This window comes from Lepidochelys kempii, chromosome 4 (genome assembly GCF_965140285.1).
Source record: "Lepidochelys kempii isolate rLepKem1 chromosome 4, rLepKem1.hap1, whole genome shotgun sequence".
Lineage (NCBI taxonomy): Eukaryota > Metazoa > Chordata > Testudines > Cheloniidae > Lepidochelys > Lepidochelys kempii.
Genome location: NC_136383.1, coordinates 131,632,876 through 131,648,067, shown reverse-complemented (window position 1 = coordinate 131,648,067; position 15,192 = coordinate 131,632,876).

The following is a 15,192-nucleotide window of genomic DNA, read 5'->3' as shown; positions in this document are numbered from 1 at the left end:
GGATGATTTAGTTGGGGATTGGTTCTGCTTTGAGCAGGGGGTTGGACTAGATGACTTCCTGAGGTCCCTTCCAACCCTGATATTCTTTGATTCTATGACATCCTATGAAAAGTGTTATATGACACCTCAGTATTATAATTGCACCAGAGTCTATAAAGCTTATTATATTAATTATCTTTATGGTAAAGAACATTGTGATGAGGCGTTCTTGCCCTCCACTGGACATGGATGGGTTGACCCCATGCTCTGTTCGTGAAGACAGAGGAAACCACGCCCCTTTGTCCTTGGTGGGCATGTTCCAGCTGAAGCATCAGTATAAAATGGAGAAGCCTGTTGGAGGGCTTTCCCTTCACCTCCTCCCCTGGTTCTTGTCACACAGACAGAAAGCAGAAGTCCGAAGTGCAGGCAGTGCGATGTTCATTGGGGCTAGCTCCAAGCAAACATATTCACAGCTCTACACACTGGCAGAGTCTGTTCCCCCGTGTTCCCTTCCCAGCTCTGATGCCGCAGAGCATTTACCCCATGTCCCCCTTCCCAGCTATAATGCCATAGAGCTTTGCCTGTGTCCCTGTTCCCCAATTCACCCCCACCCCCATTCCCATTTCCCTACCTCTGCCTTCTTAGCATGCCCAAATATACCTGCAATGCACACACACAGCCCTACCTCTTACCTAGTATGGCCATGTTCAATTTTGGGGGGTTGTGGGTCTGGGTTCTTCATGCCACCCCTTTTGCACCCCATGGGAGGGGTAAGGAGTGAGTTTGTGCTCTGGCCAAGCCCAGGCCTTTCTTCGACTTTTAGTGTTTCTTATGCCTCCTGTCAAGGTTCCTCCCCCACTCTGAACTCTAGGGTACAGATGTGGGGACCTGCATGAAAAACCTCCTAAGCTTATTTTTACCAGCTTAGGTCAAAACTTCCCCAAGGTACAAAATATTACCCCCGTTATCCTTGGAATGGACGCTACCACCACCAAACTAATACTGGTTACTGGGGAAGAGCTGTTTGGACGCGTCCTTCCCCCCAAAATACTTCCCAAAACCTTGCACCCCACTTCCTGCACAAGGTTTGGTAAAAAGCCTCACCAATTTGCCTAGGTGACTACAGACCCAGACCCTTGGATCTTAAGAACAATGAACAATCCTCCCAACACTTGCACCCCCCCTTTCCTGGGAAATGTTGGATAAAAAGCCTCACCAATTTGCATAGGTGACCACAGACCCAAACCCTTGGATCTGAGAACAATGAAAAAGCATTCAGTGTTTTACAAGAAGACTTTTAATAAAAAATAGAAGTAAATAGAAATAAAGAAATCCCCCCTGTAAAATCAGGATGGTAGATATCTTACAGGGTAATTAGATTCAAAAACATAGAGAACCCCTCTAGGCAAAACCTTAAGTTACAAAAAAGATACACAGACAGAAATAGTTATTCTATTCAGCACAATTCTTTTCTCAGCCATTTAAAGAAATCATAATCTAACACATACCTAGCTAGATTACTTACTAAAAGTTCTAAGGCTCCATTCCTGTTCTGTCCCTGGCCAAGACGACTACAGACAGACACAGACCCTTTGTTTCTCTCCCTCCTCCCAGCTTTTGAAAGTATCTTGTCTCCTCATTGGTCATTTTGGTCAGGTGCCAGCGAGGTTACCTTTAGCTTCTTAACCCTTTACAGGTGAGAGGAGCTTTCCCCTGGCCAGGAGGGATTTCAAAGGGGTTTACCCTTCCCTTTATATTTATGACACCTCCCCCCACAATCCCCCTTGCCCCTCCTAACTGGTTGCTTGATCTTGGCTTGAGAGAAGAGCCAGGCAGCCTTCCAGTATATGCTCATATAGTACACTCCCACCATACCGTGTAATACTTTAACTGCTCTATCCCTTATCTCTTCCCATTGTACTAAAAGCCCCATCTCGCTGTGGAAATGCAACACACTGTCTTTGTTCATTGTTCTTCACAAATATTAATATAAGATATAAGAGTATCAAAAATTCAAACCCAAAATTCTATCTCTGGCTGTCAAAAAAGTCTATATACTAACACAGCCCAGCTCAGTCAGGGTGGGCTGCTGAGGAGAGAGGATGCATGTTGCAGGCTCCCGCCCAGGAGCTACTAAATCCCCAGACTGCGGAGGTCAGTCACCTTGAAACCCAGGTGGATACCCAGCTACCAGAGGATGCCTAGGAGACATCAGAACCATTGGGAACTTCACAGGCCGAAGACCTAGGAGAACTGTGGACCATGTCAATGGAAGACAAGGTAGGAAGTAGCCATGGGAGACTAACCATTGACCCTATTGTAGAACTGAGCAATACGTCAGTGTGTTACAGTCGGATCCCCACTGACCCAGTGATGAATACACTTGCTGCTGACAGGGCCCTGGGCTGGGCCACTGGAGTAGAGAGGGCCTGATTCACGCTACCCTGGCCACTCTCCCCCTTACCCCCCTCTGGCCATCAGGCCACACAACCCTTCTAAGGAAGGCAGCCATATTTACTCTGCTGGCTAAACTGTGCAGCCGTGTGAGAAAGGACAGCCATATTGACTCTGGCTACTAAGCCATATAGCCCTGCAAGGGAGGGCCACCATATTGACTCTGGCCACTGGGACGCACAGCCCTGTGAGAGAGCGGGCGATTGTATCAACTGTGGCTACTGGATCATTCTTCTCTGAGGCTAGGTGGTCTCAGCCGCAGAGCTATCATAACTTTTCTCCACCTCAAAGGAGGACAGGATATGCTTGCCCCGCGACAAACTGAATTTGTAGAATTTGAATAGTTTTGTTACCTATGTATGTATCTCTGGCAAACCAGAGAGAGTCCTGATTATATTCCCTGTCATCAGCCCATGAAAATGATCAACTTGGTCTATGATTTACACACAGTGTTCTAATCATAAACTATCTTAAAATGAGAACGCACAAGGCAGACTGCCATCACTTGCAGAAAGAACTTGTCATAAATCAACAGCTGGAACAGTGTCAGTTCCTAAAACCAGATTTTTAGTCTTAAAAACATTTGTATATTAAAACTTTACTTTCGGGGTGTGTGTGTGTGTGTGCGTACGTGTGTGTGTTTTGATCAACCATAGAAAACCACAAGATGCATGGATGGGTTTTATGTTTTAGGGGCCATATCCATTTAGAGTTTTTTTTCTTAGAAATAAGATACCAGTAAGAATTTGTTAAAATTATTTCAGAGTAGCAGCCATGTTAGTCTGTATTCGCAAAAAGAAAAGGAGTACTTGTGGCACCTTAGAGACTAACCAATTTATTTGAGCATAAGCTTTCGTGAGCTACAGCTCACTTCATTGGATGCATTTGTTTGTTTTTCAAATGGATATTTTGCTCTACTCTGGCAGGAGTATTAAAAACATGAGCTTTCTTCGTGATGATTTCAGACTGAGCCCTAATATGCTGTCCTAATACAGGTAACCATCCTCTAAATAATTAAAGTGAGTTTTATGTGCCCTGTTCTATGATAAACTTTCTTCTGGAAGGAAGATCCATGTTGTGGAGAAACTTAAGTTTTTAGAATATTGCCACAGTACAGCTATGGTAATCCCTTGAGGTCATTTGCTGTTCATGGTTCCAACTTTTACTTGCACAAATTGCAATTTTGGCATTTTCTGTAATTTGTCACCCTCTGCTTACAGTTTTTGGATCCAAATAATTATAGTGGTTAACAGGACATAGTCTTCTCTCAGCCTGTGTTAAACAGAATTTAAGAGACACCAACCTGGCAAGCAACAGACCTGGGTTCTATTCTACTCTGAGCTTTGTCATTAACTTGTGGTTCTAACCTCTTGGTGTCGCACTCTGTAAAATGGGGATCATGAGGCTTATTCACCTTTGTAAAAGTTCTACACATACTAATGAAAAATGCTATGTATTATAAATATGCTGTATTCTCCTATCCTTATAGTTGCCATGGAATTCATAGTCTGGAGTGCCTATCTGGAGGAGAGATCTCCAGTGTAATGCTTTACATGAACAATGAGGTTGGATAGATTAAAATTGTAAGGATTGGAATTACACCCACTTCCTAACTCAGATTGAGTCCAAATCATCCCCCCTGTGATTTAAGACATGGAAGCAGTGAAAGGCACTTTATGTACTGACCTAAAATGACCAAAACATGAAACACATGGGAAAGGAAGATAAGGAGCAGTATCCCTCAAATTTGCAGAAGACTCTGGGCATGTGTCATCAGGATGAGAAGGCATGCATTTAAGAGAGGATGGCTGGTTCTGTGGGGCTTTGGAAGATCTGGGTTCAGTGGTCTGCTCAGTCACAAATTCCTCATGACCTTATGCAAGTCACTTAATTTCTTTGTACTGCAGTTTCCCATAGAAATAACACTTCCTTCCCCACCTTTTTTTTCTTTACTTTCTCTATTTAGAATGTAAGCTCTTTGGGGCAGGGATTTGTACAGCACCTTGCACAATAGCATAGCATAACCTGATATGGTGATGGGCTCTAAGCACAAATGTAGCACTATTAATACATTTAAGTACTAATAAATGTCACATTTTACACTGTGCGTGTGTGTGTGTGTGTGAGAGAGAGAGAGAGAGCGAGGCCCTTGTCTTTGTTATGTTCTGTAGTTATCTCATGGTCCAATTAATAATCCTCAGTGCCCTAAGAAGTAATTCTATTCAATGTAAATGGGTACAAAAAATATCTAAAAGCATTTAGCTGGTAAAATCTGGCTTAATTTTCTGTCCCAAATCAAATCATGTTAATTCAAATCAACTTGTTGTGTGATCTGATTTTGAGAGAAAGTCAAGTTCTTTCCCTCCTTGTGACTTATGCGAGCGATGTGAAGAAACAAATTAACTTTTAAGGGGCCAGATAGTCAGCTGCAGTAAATCAGTGCAGCTCCATTGATTCAATGGAAACTTTCCAATTTATATCAGCTGATGCCCTGGCCAAAAAAAAAAAAAAAATTGTTATTCCATCCCTGGATTTCATAAAGTCAGAAAGTAACCTACCCAAAATCTTCTCATCTTACCATTCGGTAGCTTCCTCTGGTAGTGCTGTGTTTTGGTTCAGAAGTCTTTGCTGTTTTGAGTAATTTCAATAGTAATACAAACTCTCTCATGTCGTGGTGGGAATCTGCTATAGACCACCGGACCAGGGGGATGAGGTGGACGAGGCTTTCTTCCGGCAACTCAGGCAAGTTACTAGATCACAGGCCCTGGTTCTCATGGGAGACTTCAATCACCCTGATATCTGCTGGGAGAGCAATATAGCGGTGCACAGACAATCCAGGAAGTTTTTGGAAAGGGTAGGGGACAAGTTCCTGGTGCAAGTCCTGGAGGAACCAACTAGGGGCAGAGCTCTTCTTGACCTGCTGCTCACAAACCGGGAAGAATTAGTAGGGGAAGCTAAAGTGGATGGGAACCTGGGAGGCAGTGACCATGAGATGGTTGAGTTCAGGATCCTGACACAGGGAAGAAAGGAGAGCAGCAGAATACAGACCCTGGACTTCAGAAAAGCAGACTTTGACTCCCTCCGGGATCTGATGGGCAGGATCCCCTGGGAGAATAACATGAGGGAAAAGGAGTCCAAGAGTGCTGGCTGTATTTTAAAGAATCCTTATTGAGGTTACAGGGACAACCCATCCTGATGTGTAGAAAGAATAGTAAATATGGCAGGCAACCAGCTTGGCTTCACAGTGAAATCCTTGCTGATCTTAAACACAAAAAAGAAGCTTACAAGAAGTGGAACCATTTATTCAAGTGGAAGATTGGACAAATGACCAGGGAAGAGTATAAAAATATTGCTTGGGAATGCAGGAGTGAAACCAGGAAGGCCAAATCACACCTGGAGTTGCAGCTAGCAAGAGATGTTAAGAGTAACAAGAAGGGTTTCTTCAGGTATGTTAGCAACAAGAAGAAAGTCAAGGAAAGTGTGGGCCCCTTACTGAATGAGGGATGCAACCTAGTGACAGAGGATGTGGAAAAAGCTAATGTACTGAATGCATTTTTTGACTCTGTCTTCATGAACAAGGTCAGCTCCCAGACTACTGCACTGGGCAGCACAGCGTGGGGAGGAGGTGACCAGCCCTCTGTGAAGAAAGAAGTGGTTCGGGACTATTTAGAAAAGCTGGATGAGCACAAGTCCATGGGGCCGGATGAGCTGCATTCAAGAGTGCTAAAGGAGTTGGCGGATGTGATTGCAGAGCCATTGGCCATTATCTTTGAAAACTCATGGCGATCAGGGGAAGTCTCGGATGACTGGAAAAAGGCTAATGTAGTGCCCATCTTTAAAAAAGGGAAGAAGGAGGATCCTGGGAACTACAGACCAGTCAGCCTCACCTCAGTCCCTGGAAAAATCATGGAGCAGGTCCTCAAGGAATCAATTCTGAAGCACTTAGAGGAGAGGAAATTGATCAGGAACAGTCAGCATGGATTCACCAAGGGCAAGTCATGCCTGACTAATCTAATTGCTTTCTATGATGAGATAACTGGTTCTGTGGATGAGGGGAAAGTGGTGGACATGTTGTTCCTTGACTTTAGCAAAGCTTTTGACATGGTCTCCCACAGTATTCTTGCCAGCAAGCTAAGAAGTATGGGCTGGATGAATGGACTATGAGGTGGATAGAAAGTTGGCTAGATTGTCGGGCTCAACGGGTAGTGATCAATGGCTCCATGTCTAGTTGGCAGCCGGTATCAAGTGGAGTGCCCCAGGGGTTGGTCCTGGGGCCGGTTTTGTTCAATATCTTCATTAATGATCTGGAGGATGGTGTGGATTTACACCCTCAACAAGTTTGCAGATGACACTAAACTGGGAGGAGAGGTAGATACACTGGAGGGTAGGGATAGGATACAGAGGGCCCTAGACAAATTGGAGGATTGGGCCAAAAGAAATCTGATGAGGTTCAACAAGGACAAGTGCAGAGTCCTGCACTTAGGACGGAAGAATCCCACGCACCGCTACAGACTAGGGACCAAATGGCTCGGCAGCAGTTCTGCAGAAAAGGACCTAGAGGTTACAGTGGACAAGAAGCTGGATATGAGTCAACAGTGTGCCCTTGTTGCCAAGAAGGCCAATGGCATTTTGGGATGTATACATAGGGACATTGCCAGCAGATCGAGAGACGTGATCGTTCCCCTCTATTCGACATTGGTGAGGCCTCATCTGGAGGCCCCTCACTACAAGAAGGATGTGGAAAAATTGGAAAGAGTCCAGCGGAAGGCAACAAAAATGATTAGGGTACTGGAACACATGACTTGTGAGGAGAGGCTGAGGGAACTGGGATTGTTTAGTCTGCAGAAGAGAAGAATGAGGGGGGATTTGATAGCTGCTTTCAACTACCTGAAAGGAGGTTCCAAAGAGGATGGATCTAGACTGTTCTCAGTGGCAGCTGATGACAGAACAAGGAGTAATGGTCTCAAGTTGCAGTGGGGGTTTAGGTTGGATATTAGGAAAAACTTTTTCCCTAGGAGGGTGGTGAAACACTGGAATGTGTTACCTAGGTGGAATCTCCTTCCTTAGATATTTTTAAGGTCAGGCTTGACAAAGCCCTGGCTGGGATGATTTAGTTGGGGATTGGTCCTGCTTTGAGCAGGGGGTTGGACTAGATGACCTCCTGAGGTCCCTTCCAACCCTGATATTCTATGATTCTATGTTTTTCTCTATACGTATATTCCCACACTTAGTTATACTATTTGCTTTTGTGCTGCTTCACAGTATTTATTTCACAATTTCATGTTTAAGAAAATCAATCCAAACCTAATTTTTCTTAAAGTCAATAAATAGCTTGTGGAAATTATAGTAAATGAAAAACATTCTTGCAGATAGATATTGACTTGACAAGATTTTTCAGTTATATTCATCTCTTCTTTCTCTCGTGCTTCTGAACTAGTCTGTAGCCACTTTTGTGGAATATTTTGTGGAATACTAGTCTGTAGCCACTTTGCAATGGAATACTTTTTAGCAGCAACAGTCCCTAGTGATCCAAGATTGTTTTAACATACCGGTTTCAATAGGGTGCTAACCGGGAGGTTTTTAAGAGCAGGTTAGACAATCATCTCTCAGGGATGGTGTAGATATGTTATGGGCAACCTCTGAGAAAGTTTGTTTACACTGACCGTCCGCAGGCATGACCGCCCGCAGCTCCCAGTGGCCGCAGTTCACCATTCCCGGCCAATGGGAGCTGCAGGAAGCAGCAAAGGCTGCAGGGACATGCTGGCTGCCGCTTCCCACAGATTCCATTGGTCGGGTATGGTGAACTGGTAGCTGTGGGTGGCCATGCCTGTGGATAGTAAATGTAAACAAACTTTCTCGCGGCCCAACAGTGGATTACCGTGACAGGCCGCAAGTTGCTCACCACTGGTCTAGATAATACTTAGTCCCGCCTTGAGTGCAGGAAACTGGACTAGAAGACATTTTGAGGTCCCTTCCAGTCCTACAATTCTACGACTTGGCAGACCTTGGTTTAATTCCCTGCTTTGCAGAGGCTTCCAGTGTGATTTTGAACAAGCCATTTAGTCTGTCTGTGATTCAGTTCGCGGTCTGTAAAATGGGGATAATAGCACTGCCCTGCCTCGTGGGGATGTTGTGAGGATACATTAAAGACTGACGTGTTCAGATACTGAGGTAATGAGGGTCCTATAGTTTACCAAAGATAATTAAAAGGAAATAGGGGAGTGTGATAACTGCATTTTTGAAGGTTGCAAACACCAGTAACTGCTTAGTGTATCTGGAATGATATAACTAGGAAAAATGGAATGGAATTGAGGGAGAGAAATGTAAGCTAGATATCAGGATCCACTTCCAAATGACTATACCTATTTAACTGTGGAATAGTCTCCTAAAGGAAAAGGTTAATGCCCAGGAACTTGAGATGTGAGAACAAGGCTATACAAAGCAGAGGAATATGCAGAACAGAATACACTGTATTATACAGAATGATGCTGTGTCCACTGAGGGATGAACTGGATGGCCAATAAGTCTTCTTCATCTTCAGTTTCTATTGTTCTGTCATTTTGTGATCATTTGTATGGGACAGACACTTGGCATTCAGGTTATCAGTCTGGATGTGACATTGCAGAGTTCATGTGTTCTGATAATGAAGGCTTGAAGTACAATAGCTGGTTTTGAAGCGGTGGTTTTATCTGGTTATGCCATTGTGTTTTCAAAGGAGTCTGTTCTAAACCCCCTTTCTAGTGATTGAGGCCCAGATCTTCAAGAGATAAGCACCTACATACTTTTGAGGAACTGGGCCTGAGGCTTTAGATTCAGCAAAGTACTTAAGCACATTCCTAACTGTAAGCATGTGGGTAGTGCCCTGGAGTTTGCTATTGAATCAGGGCCACAGATTGCTGGGGGGAAAAACATAATTTGCACTCCGCTGCAAATACTATTTTCTAAACAAAGTTCAGGATAAAACCTTATTAAACTTTATCAGGGACAGCAACATCGGCCTTTTTAGTGTTGCCAAAATAATGCTTTGAAATCACCAAAATATTTTGATTTGAAGTGTGTCTGAGTACCCACAATAGGAGGCTTCCCACAAGTCACAAATTTGTCAAGTCATGAATTATTCATCTGAATGGGTCTGAGCTCGGTCTCAGTGATCCTATGATAATATCAATTATGAAAATAACAATTAAGATGTCAAGAAGAAAGGAAACAATGCCAGTGCAAGTTTATGGAGACATACACTCCACTGTCTTGCAAGCCTTTGGAGGCCATGTTATCTGATGTTAAAGCAGAAGGAAATAGTGACAGTGGAAGAGTACAGGGACCAGCCGCTGCTGTCCTTCAACCCCTTTCTCTGTCCTCAGAAATACTTAGCTGCCTTTTAAACACATGCACAATTTGCAGCTGTTTATTTTAAGAGCCCTTTGAGAGCTTGATCCACAATGGTTGAACTGCTCTGAAGTGCTTAAAGTAGGGGAGTCTATCATAACCTCAGCCGAAGTAAATTTTCATGCACTTGGTACAGACAATTCACAATTTCATCTATACATATATTACATAAACACATGCCATTTTAGGTCACTAAATTATTTATATTTGTTGTTGTTGTTTTTAAATGAGGCAACAGGCCTCATACAAATTATTAAAAGAAAATACAGAAACACTGCCTCATCTCAAGTGATTTCAGCTCTGAGTGATTTTTAGGTCTTAACTGGCAGGGCAGAAACACAGTCCTACCACAACTGATTTCAGCTCTGATTGAGCATTTAAAATAACAAAGTGGCTCCTAATGAAGCCTGTTTAGCTCTTTTTTTGAACAGTGGGGGGAACACATAAACCAGTCCAGGGAGGACCCTTGGGCGAGGGTCCACATCTCAGGGCTGGGACACCTGTCCCCACCCCTCTTACTTTCACAGGGCTCTGGCATTCGAACCCCTAGCTTAAGGAGGTCCTTTCAACTGAAGGTGACCCCCCTCATTTGGCACAGGTTAAGCACAGTTCTATTCCCCTTCATTCACACCATAATGACAACATGTCCATAACAGCATTTCACTACCCCTGCATTCTAAAGTGATTCTAAAGTACTAAAGTGATTTGTAACCCAACACCAGCCAAAGTTGATTTTACTTTGAGCAAAACACCTCTCTATCTGCTGGATATCTAAGCAGATCAGCAGCAAACTGTGGTTGCATGAACACACCTAAAGTCTCTCCCACTCCCAGCTACCTGCCAGGGAAGAATTCATTCAGACCCTGCTTATATACATATTGATGAGGCAGCAGAAGGACCAAGTGGACGACTCCACATGAGGCAGGAGTTCCTGTCTGGTCATGTCTTGTAGGTGAGCTAGGTACGGGGAAAGAACTGGAATGGCCTTCACATCCCATGGAGCCTCTGATATCAGTAATGATGATAACAGGAATGGGTCTTGTGCTGAGGGAGGCGATTAATTGTCAGGAAGACATATGGGGTGTTCTCAGGATGTCTCATCTGAGGTTGCCACCTGAAGGAGTGGTCTGATGGTAAGGAAGGATAGAGGAAGAGAGGGTTGCAGAGCAATGGGGATGGCTGGATATTGGGTGGGAACATGTCTAGGTCAGGTAAGGGTCAATCTTTCCTGGAAAAGGATTTTAGTGGAGTTTTGTGTGGAGTTTTATACATATTGGGGAACACATTTTGTAACAAAAAGAATATTTTTACACCTAAGTGATGGAGTGGCCATCCCCCAAATCCTCTCTGCCCATCTTATTTCCCCATCCATTCTTGTTGCACCATGTCCACATTACAGCATGAGCACATCAGTACTGGGACTGTCATCCTACAGATTGGGGAAAGGCTTAGCGCTTTTTAGGCTCATTTCACAAAGTGACATGTCCCTCAAATCCATGCACTTACCACTGTTTGGGGAACATTGCCATCTTCTAGGCATGTTTCAGAGTAACAGCCGTGTTAGTCTGTATTCGCAAAAAGAAAAGGAGTACTTGTGGCACCTTAGAGACTAACCAATTTATTTGAGCATGAGCTTTCGTGAGCTACAGCTCACTTCATCGGATGCATACCGTGGAAACTGCAGCAGACTTTATATACACACAGAGAATATGAAACAATACCTCCTCCCACCCCACTGTCCTGCTGGTAATAGCTTATCTAAAGTGTGCTGGAAATGGCCCAACTTGATGATCACTTTAGATAAGCTATTACCAGCAGGACAGTGGGGTGGGAGGAGGTATTGTTTCATATTCTCTGTGTGTATATAAAGTCTGCTGCAGTTTCCACGGTATGCATCCGATGAAGTGAGCTGTAGCTCACGATAGCTCATGTTCAAATAAATTGGTTAGTCTCTAAGATGCCACAAGTACTCCTTATCTTCTAGGCAGTAGCCCTCAGAAGTGTTTTAGCAGGACTCATGTGTCTACCGGGATTTTGTGGGCTTTCTATAAAGTAAATCTGGTCCCAGATTAAACATATGTGGTGCCTCCATTTGATCCAAGATTAAACATAAAGATTATAAAACCAGAAGGGACCACTGTGACCATCTAGTCTGACCTACTGTATAACATAGGCCCAGGAACTGCACAAAAATAATTCCTAGAGCAGAACTGTTAGACAAACATCCAATCTTGCTTTTAAAAGTTGTCAGTGATGGAGAATCTACCACAATCCTTGGTAAATTGTTGCAATGGCTAATTAGTTTCACCATTAAAAATGTATGCCATATTTCTAATTTGAATTTGTCTAGCTTCGACTTCTAGCCATTGGATCAGGTTATAGCTTTTTCTGCTAGATTGAAGAACCCATTATTAAATACTTGTTCCACTTATAGGTACTTACAGACTGTAATCAAATCACCACTTAATCTTCTCTTTGTTAAACTAAATAGATTGAGCTTCCTGAGTCTATCACTATAAGACGTCTTCTAATCTTTTAACCATTCTCGTGACTCTTCTCTGAACCTGCTCCAATTTGTCAACATCCTTCTTGAATTGTGGATACCAGCAGTGGACACAGGATTCCAGCAGTGCTTGCACCAGTACCAAATACAAAGGTAATATAACCTCGCTACTACTACTTTAGATTCCCTGGTTTATGGATCCCAGGATCGTATTCGTTCTTTTGGTTACAGCATCACACAAGAAGCTCACATTCAGCTGATTATCAACCATGACCCCCAAATCTTGTTCAGAGTCACTGTTTCCCAGGATAGAGTCCCCCATACTGTAAGTGTGGCTTATATTCTTTGTTCCCAGATGTATATACTTTCATGTAGTCATAATAAAACCTATATTGTTTGCTTCTGCCCAGTTTACTAAGCAATATATATTGCTCTTAATCAGTGACCTGTCCTCTTAATTACCACTCCCCCAATTTTTGTGTCATCTTCAAACTTTATCAGTGATGATTTTATATTTTCCTCCATGTCATTGGTAAAGATATTGAATAGGTCCAAGAATTAGTCCCTGTGGGATTCCACTGAAACCAGACCCAGTTGATGACTATTCCCCATTTACAGTTATATTTTGAGACTTGTCAGTTAGCCAGTTTTTAATCCATTCAATATGTGTCATGTTAATTTTATATCATTCTAGTTTTTTAATCCAACTGTTGTGCATTACCAAGTCAATCAACTTACAGAAGTCTAAATATATTACATCAACACTTTTGCTTTTAACAACAAACTTGTAATCTCCAGAAAAAAAAATCAAGTTAGTTTGGCAGGATCTATTTTCCACACACCGTGTTGATTTGCATTAATTACATCACCCTCCTTTAATTCTTTATTAATCGAGTCTTGTATCAGCACCTCCATTATCTTGCCTAGGATCAATGTTAGGCCGACAGGCCGATAATTACTTAGGTCATCCATTTATCCTTTTTAAAAATTGGCACGACGTTAGCTTTTTTCCAGTCTTATAGAACTACCTCATTGCTCCAAGATTTATTGCAAATCAACATTAATGGTCCAGCAACTCCTCAGCAAGCTCTTAACCTGCATCCAGGAATTTTATCTGTACCTGCTGATTAAGGAATCTCTACCTTTGGTAGTTTCTGTTTAACATACTCCAGAGATATTAATGGAATGGAAAGAGTGTTTATCATCACCATATGATGAAAATATATAATCTATTTCCCCCCAAATGCAGAACAGAAATATTAATAGAGCATCTCTGCCTTTTCTGCATTATTATAACAATTTTACCATTTTCATCAAATAATGGACCAATACTACTCTCAGGATTCTTTTTGTTCCTGATATAGCTAAAAATAAACTTCTTACTGTCATTAACTCTGCTGACCATGGATATTTTTTGTGTCCCTTGGCTTCCCTTGTCAATTTTCTACAATTCCTATCAACTTCCCCTTTCTTCCTTTTGTTATATATTATTTTTTACAGCTGTCTTCACTTCCCCTCTAAACCACGTTGTTTTTTTAACCAGCACAATCTTCTTCCTTAATTATGGGATTATGGCTTTTTGGGCATCTAGTAAGGTGTTCTTAAATGGTTCCCAGTTAGTATTCACATTTTTTTTCTGATTAAATTCTTCTTCCCATATTGTTTGGCTCATAATGGTTTTCAGTTTTGTGAAATTGGCCCCATTAAAGCACCAAGTATATATTTTACTGGTCTGGACTTTAGTCTGTTTGCACAATATAAATGTGATCAAGTCATGTTCAATTGTCCCTAAGTTACCATTTATTTTTAGTTCTATGATCAGTTCCTCTACCTGTTAGGATGAGGTATAATATAGAATATCTCCATGTTAGCTGCAAAATTTTTTGAGTTGGGAAATTGCCATCTATAATGTTTATAAATTCCAAGGATGTTTTCATACTGGCAGCATGAGACCTCCAGCATATGTCACTCAAATTGAAGTCCCCTATGATCACACAATTTTTATTCCCTGCATGTTATGGATAGCTGTGTAGGAGGTGGTCATCCTGTTCCCTAATGTGATTTGGTGGTCTATATCAGACACCAACTAAAACCTTATCTTATGCTTTATCTGTTAGGGCATTGATCCATAAGCATTCAGGTTCATTTTCTTCTGAATTATCAGTGATTTGGAAACGGGTAATGCCATTTTGGATGTGAAGTGACACTCGCCATCCCCTTTTGCCCACTTGAATCTTCCTAAATAGGTTATAACCACTGATTTTGCGCAAATCATCCCACGAGGTTTCGGTAATACCAACTAGATCGAATTTATGTTAATAAATGAGCAATTCCAATTCCTCTTGTTTGTTACCCAGACTTCTAGGATTAGTATATAGGCAATTCAAGAATTCCTTTTCTTAATGTCTTTTGTTTTCTTGATTATTTTTTTTAATATGTGGTGTCTTCAGTCTCTCCATCTTCAGTTCAATCTCTAGTCTCCCTGGAAACTTTGCAGGGAAATGCAGAGCAAGCCATATATGATAATAGATGTAAAGCTTAAAATATGGAATCTTTTTGTTGCCCAGTGCAGTAACATCTCTAGAGCACCCATACTCTGCCTATGGAAAGGTTTCAGAGTAAGAGCCGTGTTAGTCTGTATTCGCAAAAAGAAAAGGAGTACTTGTGGCACCTTAGAGACTAACCAATTTATTTGAGCATAAGCTTTCGTGAGCTGTAGCTCACTTCATCGGATGCATACTGTGGAAAGTGTAGAAGATCTTTCTATATACACACAAAGCATGAAAAAATACCTCCTCCCACCCCACTCTCCTGCTGGTAATAGCTTATCTAAAGTGATCACTCTCCTTACAATGTGTATGATAATCAAG